Source organism: Myotis lucifugus, unplaced genomic scaffold (genome assembly GCF_000147115.1).
Source record: "Myotis lucifugus unplaced genomic scaffold, Myoluc2.0 scaffold_709, whole genome shotgun sequence".
In the NCBI taxonomy this organism is placed as follows: domain Eukaryota; kingdom Metazoa; phylum Chordata; class Mammalia; order Chiroptera; family Vespertilionidae; genus Myotis; species Myotis lucifugus.
In genome coordinates, this window is record NW_005871757.1 from 33,004 (window position 1) to 44,259 (window position 11,256).

General features: G+C 57.0%; 1 non-coding gene across 1 annotated transcript; it reads left to right on the forward strand.

Annotated features, from left to right (window-relative positions):
* Positions 1-4,255: 4,255 nt before the first annotated feature.
* On the forward strand, positions 4,256-4,327 carry TRNAA-CGC. Its single transcript has one exon. It is a non-coding gene; the product is annotated as a tRNA-Ala (tRNA).
* Positions 4,328-11,256: the final 6,929 nt, after the last annotated feature.

Here is an 11,256-nt window from a genome sequence, read left to right on the forward strand (position 1 = left end):
GCCCGTGCCAGCTTAGAAAGCAAAGCAAGGCAGGTCACCAGGTCAAGTTCTTCCCTCCTTCACGAGCCCCACAGGCCCGTGTGGAGGAAGTGCCTGGACACGGAGGGAGAAGGATGATACCAGGATGGGCACCAACCACGGCTGCCCAGTGAGTTCTTGGGGTGGGAGCCACTCAGACTGGCAGCCAACCATCACCGACACCACGGGGCCCCACCCCACCTGACCTCATCCGGGACACCAGCCCCCCACGGGCAAGTGTGTAGACAAGGGAGGGAGTCGCCGGGTTTCACAGACGAATGGCCAGAATCTAGACCGAGGCAGGGACCACACAGGCTTGGGTGATCATGTTATCTGCCGCCCCCTCCTCGCCCCACCCCACCCCACCCATCACTTCCTGAGCAGCCGGCAGCAGAACGGTGGGCTGGGCGAACACGTGGCCTGTGGGCAGGAGCCCTGGGAGGACCATGCCACCCCCTTGAGACCCGGGGCCCCCCTCAGTTACCCTGTTTGGATAACTTCCCACCATCACCGACTGTTCTGGGCATCTATTATACTATGGCCCTAAAGGGGCAGGGCTGGCCAGGGGCAGGGGCTCCCGAGGAGGAACCTGTCCCACTTCCCCACTCAAAACCCCTCCATGTCCTGGCTCGTCCTCTGGGCTGAACCCTGGACCCAGAGGGGAGCTGGGGCAGGTGAGCGGGGCCTGACCGGAGATGCCAGGGGATGTGGGAGTGAGCAGGGAGTCCCCTGGGTCTGGGAGCTCCTCCCTAGCGTTGCCCAACTGCTTCCAGGCCCGACAGGTGGCCGGGGGACAGGGCTGGGGAAAGGCCCCGGGCAGCAGCCCCCACGCCCCTGCTCTCCGCCTTGATTAGCGGAAACATTCCTACATCTGTCACGGCAAGACAGCCCGCTCCCCGCCGTCAATCACCCAGGAAACGCAAACACATTCTGGCTGCACCCAGACTCTCTTTCCATAAAGTCACAGGCACCCGCAGGGCACCCCACCCCCACCCCAGAGCCAAGGGGACAGGTGTGTGGGAGAAGCCCCCCCAGACTCCAGCGTCTGCGGCAGCCGGGGAAGGTCTGAGTCACAGCTCTCCCTTCCCTCCTTACACACACACACACACACACACACACACACACACACACACACAACGCAGAGCTGCCAGCAAAACAAGGATGCACTCGGCCACGCCCACAGACAGCTGTGCACACAGACACTCAGACACACAGACCACTGACCACAAACCCACAGAGAAGGGGGGGCAGCAAACCCCCCTCGGCTGAGCTCCTGGAGGGCAGAGATCTCAGCTCCCCGTATCTGGCACACAGTAGGTGGGCAGTGAGCGGCCCTTCCATACTCCTCTCCAGTGTTGTAGCCATTTCTTTCATCCGCTTCTATTGCCCTCTCCCCCGACTAGGACATGAGGTCATATGGACAGCAACATTCTCCTAGTCATAGCTATATCCCAGCACCCAGCACAGGGCTTGGCACATAGTAGGTGCTCAATAAACACCCATAGTCCTGCCATCCCCACCCTCATCCCCCAATCCAGCCTCCCACAGAGCTGCCTGCTTCCCCAGGAGAGCAGAGAGCTGTGACCACACATCCTTCCAGAGCCCAGGTGCACCAGCCCCTCCCCCACTTGGCTCTGAGTCGCCACCATCTGACCCACACAACCCTCCATCCTCAACTCCCCAGCCCATCCCCCACACTCTCCTATAACATGGTCCTGGCCCTGGCCATCCTCACCTCCCTGCAGGCCTGACCCACCTGTTGCAGGCCAGCCTGCCTCAAGGTCAGGTTCACCTCTACACCCTCCTTCAAGGCGTCCTCCCCAGCCACTTCAGGCCAGGCCTGTCTCCCTCCAGGCTGCGAGCTTCCCAGGACCCGTGCAGGGAACAGGACGCCTCAGTGCCTGACGTGGTGACCAGGGCTTCCTGCTCTCCCAGTGCCCCTGCACGCCACGCTCTGTGTGGCACAGCGGGCGTGCAGGACTGGGGTGCTGGCCTCAGCTCCCAGCGGCCTGGAGAAGGCTCTCCCATGCCTGGACAGAGGCCTTGGCCATGGGGCTTGCTCTGGCCAAAGGGATAGGACATGAGCAAAAGTCAGAAACGTGCTTGACAACTGTGCCCTTATGGTCCTGCCTTTCGCCAAGAGAAGCCCAGAGAGCCACTGGTCCAAACAGGGTGAGGGGCAGCAGATCTGGACCCCACCCACAGCCTGGAACCCAGTCCAGTCGACCCTCAGACCCTCAGACTGGGAAGGGAAGGGAGGAGTGAGTGCCCCATGCTACCTGCCACTGAGCTTGTGGTGTTAGTGTGGCTAGTGGGGGGGCGGGGGGGGCGAGGGGGGGCCTGAGCCATGGAGCTCCCTGAGGCTGCTGGGCTCCAGGGCTGTGGCCAGAGGCTGAGCCCTCAGGTCCCGTTCCTTCACCCGTCCAACCGCCTCCAGGGCCAGAGGCAGCCAGACCTTTCCCGGAACAGACTGTGCTCAGGCACAGAGACCTCGCTGCCCTCCGCTCCTGATTGAGGGCAATCCTGGGAAGACGCTTGAAGGGATTCGGAGAAAAGCTCACAGAGCAGTCTATTCCCCCCAATTTTTTATTGTGGGAAAACACATGTAACATGAAGTTTACCATCTTAGCTATTTTGAGGCATGCAATTCCCTGGTTCTCAGTCATTCATATTGCTGTGCAGCCATCACCACATCCAGCCCCCGAACGCTTCTCATCTTGCAAAGCTGAAACTCTGTCCCCCTTAAACACTACCTCCCCCTCCCCCAGCGCTGGTAACCGCCATTCTTTCTGTCTCTGTGAATTTGACTCCACCCGGTTCCTCATTTAAAGGGGATCATACAGGTGTTTGACTGGCTTGTTTCACTGAGCACAATGTCCCCAAGGCTCATCCATGCTTAGCAGGTGTCAGACTCCCCTTCCTCTTTGAGGCTGACCACTACTCCACTGTGTGTAGAGATGGCACTTCGCGTGTCCATTCGTCCCTGGGGGACACTGGGGCTGCTTCCACCGCTTGGCTGGTGTGCAGAAAGCTGCTACGAACCTGGAACCCGTATCTCCTCGGAGCCTCCGCTTCCGGTTCCTCTGTGTGTGTCCAGGAGTGGGACTGCTGGACCACGTGGGGATCCCAGCTTTTTGAGGAGCCACCAGACTGCTTTCCACAGAAGCTGCACAGGGGCCGTTTCACAGTGAACCTGGGTTTGACCTGGAAGGTGACCCTGGGCCTGTAGATGTGGGGAAAGGCCCTGCACACGGGGATGGAGGGAGAAGGTGCAGCCTGAGCAGCAGGCTCGGGGGCGGGGAGGAGGCTGGGATGGGGCCAGGGCAGAGGGCTGTGCGCATCTTAATGGTGGGTGTGACCCTCGTCTGGGGACAGGAGCCCCAGAAGGTTTTATTTTGTTTGTTTGTTTTTAACATTTCAACTTTTTATTTATTTATTTTTAAAAATATTTTTTTATTGATTTCAGAGAGGAAGGGAGAGGAAGAGAGAGACAGAAACATCAATGATGAGAGAGAATCTTCAATCAGCTGTGGATTGAGCTCCCAACTCGGGCATTGCCATGACCAGAATCGTAAGTCGATGCTCAACCACTGAGCTATGCCAGCCGGGCAACATTTCAACTTAAAATATATATATATTAAACTACTATGCCAGTAGTTTACTTGAGAGAGAGAGAGAGAGAGAGAGAGAGAGAGAGAGAGAGATCATCAGCTGCCTCCCAACTGGGGATCAAATCCGCAACCTGGGTATGTACCCTGACTAGGAATCAAACCCACGACGTTTCAGTGTATGGGATGACACTCAACCAACTGGTTTAGAGCAAATGAATGATTGGACCCCTCTGTCCCCAGAAAGCTACGGGGCACTGAGAGTGAAGTAGACAGAGTGAAGTAGACAGCGGCAGAAGGTTTTGGGGGGTGGGGAGCCCAAGAGGAGGCTCTGGCTGGTTGAAGCAAGAGCGAGTGGAGATATGAAACCAAGGCCACAAAAGGAAGAAGAAAGAACAGTGAGGATGGAGCCAGGCCAACAGGGCAGGGACCAGCGTGCCTCAGGCACACAGGTTTAAATAAAGATATTTATATTTTATTTAAATGAAAGAAGTGACAGGGTCAAGATCAGGGAGGGGCGAGAGAGGCATTGCGCCAGTGCAGGGTTGGAGCCAGCTTTAATTGAAATTTGAGGCTTGGCTCATTGCAGGATTTTTGCATTAACTTGTATTTGAAGAAACATCGGCGTTGGGGGTGTAGCTCAGTGGTAGAGCACGTGCTTCGCATGTACGAGGTCCCTGGTTCAATCCCTGGCACCTCCACTTTTCCTTCCACCAACCCCTTTTCTCATGCGTTTCCTGTTCGTAGAAAAAGGGAGCCCAATGGATTACTTTTGTTTTTCTCCCACTCCCTGGGGCTTGCCAACTCCCAGCTCAGGGCACTGGCAAAAGGAAGGCAAGAGGGAGGAGGAAGGAAAAAATGCATTAAAATATTACTTATCTTGCCTTAGCCATTTTGGCTCCGTGGATTGAGCATCGGCCTGTGGACCAAAGGCAACCAATTGATGTGTTTCTTTCACATCGATATTTCTCTCTCTCTTTCCTCTCTCTAAAAATCAATAGGAAAATACCCTCAGGTTAGGATATATATACTAGTGGTCCGGTGCACAAAATTCGTGCACATTAAAGGGAATTAATTAGAGGAAATATTTTAATATTGCCATTTGCCCTTTCTCTATAATAGAAGTGTCAGAGATGAAAGAAAATTATTAAAATGTATATGAAAATATTCCTCCTGTCAGAGTCTGGGGCACACCGCAGGGCCCAGAGTCAAGTCCCCGCCCACCTGCATGCACCTCAAAATTGCACGAGACCCAGAACCAGCCAGCCTCACCCCCGTCAAGCCCCATCGGGTGGGAGGGTGCAGCCTCAGGTCCCCTGTCAAGCCCTCCTGGGCAGGGGGCGCAGCCTCAGGTCCCCGGTGCACCCTCAGGGGCACAGCCTGAAGTCCCTGTCAAGTCCTGCCAGGTGGGGGGCATGGCCTGAGGTCCCCCTTCAAGCCCCACCAGGCGGGGGGCACAGCCTCAGTCTCCCGCTCCAGCCTGGCGCCACGCAGCCTCAGGTCCCTGCTAATCGCTTGTTACGGCTCATTACGGGAACCCCGCCTCCGCTGTGGGCGCAGCCATCTTGTGATGGTGTGACGGAGTGAGGGTCCATTTGCATATTACCTCTTTATTATATAGGCTATTACGTATTCTGATCACTGAGTTTTTGGTGCCCCTGGAACTTCACTCCAGAGGTGAGCACCTCATTCACCCACCCTAGTCTTGGGCTGAGGGACAGATCCATACGGTCATCCAAGGGCATTCACTGGGGGTCAGTGATGTGCCTGCAACTGCACGGGGATCGGGGGGCCAATAATAAGTGAAGTGGTCGTAGTTCTCTGTCCTCAGGTTTACGGCCACGTAGAGATCATAAATCCGAGGGGAGAGCCCGGGCAGGTGGTCTCCCCTGTGCTAGCCTGGAGGGAATGAAAGAGTGGGACACGAGGAGACAGACCTGGGCTGCTATTTTGCTTCATTGTTTTTCCACCCTCTCCCCGAACCCTATACCACGGGGCTTGAACCCGTGGACCACTGTCCTCTATAGAAACCAAAAATACCAGCCACCCATGGCCTCTAATTCCCTTGCACCCCGGGCCTTCCAGGCTCACCAATCAGATGCACTGGCCCAAGACTTCAAAACAGAACTTGCGCTGCAGAGCAGAGGGCTTCCGTGCTGAGCGCCAGGGCAGCGGTGCCCGGGGCTGGTGTCGGGTGTGGGCACGCTGGTCCCCGGGGGGCCGCCGCATCCTGTGGGTGTTCGCCGGCTGACCTCATGGGCCGTCTGGGAGCACCGGTCCTGTCTGCTCCTCGCAGCCCAGGTCTCCAGCTCACTCAGGATTCATGAGTCACCCAACATTCTTCGAATACCCTTTTGAATATCTCTTCTTTGAACATCCTCTTCTGCTCAAGTTCACCTGAGTTAGTTTCTAATGCCTGCACGAAGAATGTTGCCTTATATAGAAATCGGTGCCAGGGGTGGCTGCAGACAATGGGTGCTGGAGGAAATTCAGAGAAGCGGGTAGATTGTCTGATCTGCTTGGCTGCACCCAGTAAAACCCCAACATGTGATGAGGGAGCGGGCCTGGAATCCTATGCATGCAGAGGGACAGGGGAATTCAGACTCGCCGCCCGAGTCACCTGGAATGAAGAGCCCATTGAAGGCACAGCTTTGAGAGGGAGACTCCAGCCCTTGGAGAGAATGAAAGGCCGGGCATCGGCCTGTAGGTGTGGCTGCTGATTCTCACAGTGCGGCCGGACGGGTGAAGAAACAGATGACAGACAGTGCCCTCAGGCTCCTGGATCTGTCTCCTGCTTCAACAGTGTTTGGACCGAACAGACCCAGGGACGCCCCTGCTTCCAGCCTCCGACCACCCTCCATCGTCTTTTCCAGTCGCCACTTTCGGAACCACTTCTGAGACCAGCCAACACACCGTTATTTTTCTACCTTAACTCCTCATTACCCAACAACCATGAGCTTCCAAATTCGTCAGAATTATCCCACCGAGTGGAGGCTGCGGTCAACCGCCTGGCCCCCGGCCTCTGCGGCCTCCACACCTACCTCTCCCTGGGCTTCTGTTTCGATGGGGATGATGTGGCTCTCCAGGGCGGGGCCACTTCTTCCTCGAGTTGGCGGAGAAGAAGCCCGGGGGCTCTGAGAGAGTCTCTTAAAGATGCAAAACCTGTGCGGTGGCCACATTCTCTCCCAGGACGTGCAGGAGCCCCCCAAGGTGAGTGGGCAAAACTCAGGGCGCCAAGGCAGCCGCCCTGGCCTTGGAGAGGAACCTGAACCAGGCCCTTGTGGCACCGCAGGCCTGGGTTCTACCCGCAGACCTCGTCTCTGCGACTTCCTGGAGAACCACTTCCGGGTGAGGAGGTGAAACTCATCAAGAAGATGGGCGACACCTGACTCACCTCCACAGGCTGCGGGCCCCAGGCTGGGCTGGGCGAGTATCTATTCCAAAGGCTCAGCCTCAAGCACGACTAGGAGCCTTTGGAGCCCAGAGGCCTTTAAGTGGCTCTCGGCATTCCCCCGTGTCTGGCTTTTGTCTGAGCCTCTCCCCGAACCACTACCCATTCTTTAACCACCCTGAAGCCCTCTCCCATGAGCTGGACCAAATGGAAGAAAGAAAGGAAGGAGGAGGGAAGGAAGGAAGGAAGGAAGGAAGGAAGGAAGGAAGGAAGGAAGGAAGGGAAGGAAGGCTCCTAAATCCTGAGCTCTTGGCCCAAGACCCAGTTCAATGACGGAGGGCGCCCATGCTTGCTAACAGGGCCTCCATCTCGCAGCCACAACGATGAGAGACCCAAAAGTGAAACTCAAAATTTGGGCCCGCAGAATGGCGACCGACCCATCGGCTGCTGCCTGGCCTCACCCGCTCTGCCCGGTGGAAGCGAGAGTGCTGAGTATGAAAGAGCGAGCTCAGCATTTGCATGGAGTCACAGGGGAGGGTTTGGGCAAAGCTGAACCTCCCGAACCCCCAACCCCCACCCGCCCCCCCATTGTGGGCAGAAGCAGCCTCTTCTCACTGTCTGATGCCCCCCCCCACCCTCCCCTGCCTCCTCAGTGCCTTCAGACCACAGCTGGGGCAGAATTGAATATCAACCCAAACCAAAATCTGGGCAGAACTTTGCTATTTCATATCATCAAAATCTGGTGGCAATGTGTGAATGGCTCCGCTGAGTGGGCTGTGTTAACACAGCGCGCCAACCGGCGGTTCTGGCTTTCGGTGCCAGCCTCCTCGCTGGGGGTGGCGCTAATTGTTTCCGGGGCTGGTATGTTGGCTGGCACGGGGCACTGAGCCTGACGCAGCGGTGGCCCCCGCTCGCTGACGTGGAGATGACAGAAGTGCCGAGTGTAACGCAGAGACGGCGTGCAGATGAACCATGGGGGACCCGCGCACCCAGCCCACCCCTGTGAGAGCCCCACAGCCTCCCCAAGGCCTCAATGTGTGGGAGAAACCAAGGCCCTGGGAGGGCAGAGGCCCCGGCAGGTGTGGGTGGGGTTAATGGGCCACAAGGGCCCCGGGGCAAAATGGGTGAGTGACCCACAGGCTCTGGGCTTCTACACGCAGAAAGGTCTGGTAAACAGAGGTCTGGCTTGAGCCCCCAGAGGCAGACCCTGGTGCCTGCCCAGGCCCAGACCCCAGTCAGTCCACAGACCCAGAGTCCCCTAATGAGGAAAGGACCTGATGTGACCCCCAGGGGCCGTGCCGCTTACAGGAGACCCCTGTGCCCTGGGGAGGGGGGAGGGGCTTGGACCTCCCGAGTCCCTGCTTCCTCGTCTGTAACACGGGACAATGGCATCGCCTGAAAGGACTGCCGGGTTAATTGAGTAGAATAATGGGACGGTGCCTGGAATACAAATGCATGTGTTGGCTGCAGCTGAACTTTTAATCCCTCTGTGATTTCGTGGTCATTCTTTCCATCTTCACTTCACTGTGATCAGCCATTTGCTGGGTGAGAGTTAAAAAATAACCCTACCGTGGACTGCGGGCACAGTACGCACCAGGAGCCATGCTTGGGCTCATGTCTCTAACCTACGCAACAGTTCTGCCAGGCCGTGCAGTGGGAGCTAGCAATGCTGGCATGAGGGCCTCATCATGTGCTGTTGCTAAACCTGTGTTCTCTCTACTGGGGCACCAAGCTCCTTAGAAGGTAATAAAACAAGGTGGCAAGTACAGAGCTTGGGACATGGTGACAGTGATAGAGAGGAAATGAAGGAGGGGGATGGGTGGGTGGGTAAATGGCTGGATGGGTGGATGGACGGATGGATGGATGGATGGATGGATGGATGGATGGATGGATGGACAGATGAATGAGTGGATGGATGGATGGACAGATGAATGAGTGGATAGATGAGTAGGCAGATGGATGGATGGGTGGATGGATGGATGGATGGATGGGCAGATGGGTGGATGGATGGATGGATGGATGGACAGATGAATGAGTGGATAGATGGGTAGGCAGATGGATGGATGGGTGGATGGATGGATGGATGGATGGATGGATGGATGGATGGGCAGATGGGTGGATGGATGGATGGATGGATGGATGGATGGATGGGCAGATGGGTGGATGGGTGGATGGATGGATGGATGGATGGATCGATGGATGGATGAGTGAATGGATGAGTAGGCAGATGGGTGGATGGATCGATGGATAGATGGATGGGTGGAAGGAGGGAGAGGTATAGACATGGAAGGAGATGATGGCTGGTAGACTTAGAAAATGTATTCAACATGACCCCACCCTTGAGGATCCCTCGGTCCAGGAAGCTGCAGTGCTAAGCAGGGAGCCAGCTGAGGAGCTGAAATCGCTCATCGGTGGTCAGTGACACCCTCAGAGTGCAGTTTTCCAGCCACACCATAGTGCGTGCGACGATCAGCCAGGCAAGCTGTGACTTGGACCGACACACTTGATTGCTCCAATAACAGACCTTTATGTTCATTCATTCGACAAGCATTTACTGAGCACCTACTGTGTACCAGGCACTATGCTAGACTCTGGGGACAGTGTCATGAACAAAATAACTGCATGTGGAGCTTCCATGTGGAGACAAGGAAAGAGTAGCTGTGGGAGGAGCCGACGAGGATCAGTGCTGTGGAGATAAATAAAGCAGGTGACAAGGGGGTTCTGGAAGGACTGGACAGGGGGGGCCTGCCGGGTCTGACACTTGGTTGGAGGCCAGAAGTAAGGGCGGGGGCCAGTCAGGCCTGGAAGTCAGGCCGGGATCTAGAAGGAGCAGTGACGTTCCTAGGGTCACAGAGTAACTGGGCCGCTGAATGGGGACTATAACCCACAGGTGTTATGTGCAGGTGTTGGGGTTCTGGGCTCCTGGTCTGACCCTAAATCAGAGCGGAAACACACCAGCTACGGTGTCGGCAGAGGGGACCTTGTTGTGATCCGGCCGGAAAGGAGCTGGGTGACCTTCATCTCTCTAAGCCTGTGGCCATCACTTCGCCGCTCATGTTCTTCTCCTTTCCTTAAACCAAGCTGCGAGGATTAAGGATTCACAGATACGTTACTTCATACGCGGTAAACGCTCGCTATTTTGTTATCTATGGAGGCAAATGCTAAGCTTCCAAGGAGGGCTAAGGACTGCGCTGGCACAGGCCTGGACCCTCTCATTTCATCTCCTGGTGAAGCTGGCCCCTCCCCCTCCAGCCAGAGCCTGCCCTGGTGCCCGGGCCCAGGACACGGGGGTTTGGTGGCGAGGGGAGCATCCCGCACACAGGGTGGGGCAGGCAGGGTGAGGCGTTTCCAGGCAAACCCCTCTGACCTGCTCCACCCACCACCCCACAGGCAGACTCCGCTTCCTCGAGCTCAGGGCTAGGAATCCCAGGATGAGCTTAAACCACGTGGTTATAAAAGCCCCAAGTAGAGGCAGACATGTGCCAGGGGCTCCAGGCGGTGAGCGAATGAAGGAATGAGTCGATCACTCAACCACTCCGCCCTGGGGAACCCCAGTGTTATTCACGCCAACCTCAGCCACGTTGTCGCCAGCTCCACTTCCACACTCCCAGGGCCAGGGAGCTCACGACCTCCAGCAGCAAACGGTTTCAGTATTAGACAGTCCTGTGAGCCACATTCTCCACCTCCTGGCTCCCCCTCAGCCCCCGTCGGCCTGCAGATGGGACCCAGAGCACGTTTGAAATCTGTTTCATGGGATGTTCCCAGGTCTTCGCAGGGAAAGCGCAGACCCCACCGCTGGATGTCAGAGGTCGCAAGGCTCCTGGTCTTCGTCTTGTTTCAGATGAGGTTTGGGCCCGAGAGGGGCTGTGCTTGCCCAAGGCCACAGAGCTGGCTGCAGGCTCAGCCACGACCAGACTGTACACCCCACTTTCTACTGAGCTCCTTCTCAATGCAGAGCCCCTCTGGGACTTCCTCCAGCCGGCCCCCCACTGAGGATCCCTCCCAACAGCCAGCCCAGCTCGGTGATGGTGAGCGTCTGCTTCCCTAGTGGGGACCCTCGGGCCAGGGAAAGCATCTCTGGTCACTGCCGGTGAGAGGCACAAGGCCGGGTCTGGGGTCCAGGCGCCAGGAGCTGCTGCAGGACCAAGACCCACAGGGAGGACTGGGTGGCTCTTGCCCACCCCCAGGCAGAGGCCTCCCTCGGAGCAGCAGGCCCACACGTGTGCGCACGCATGTGGG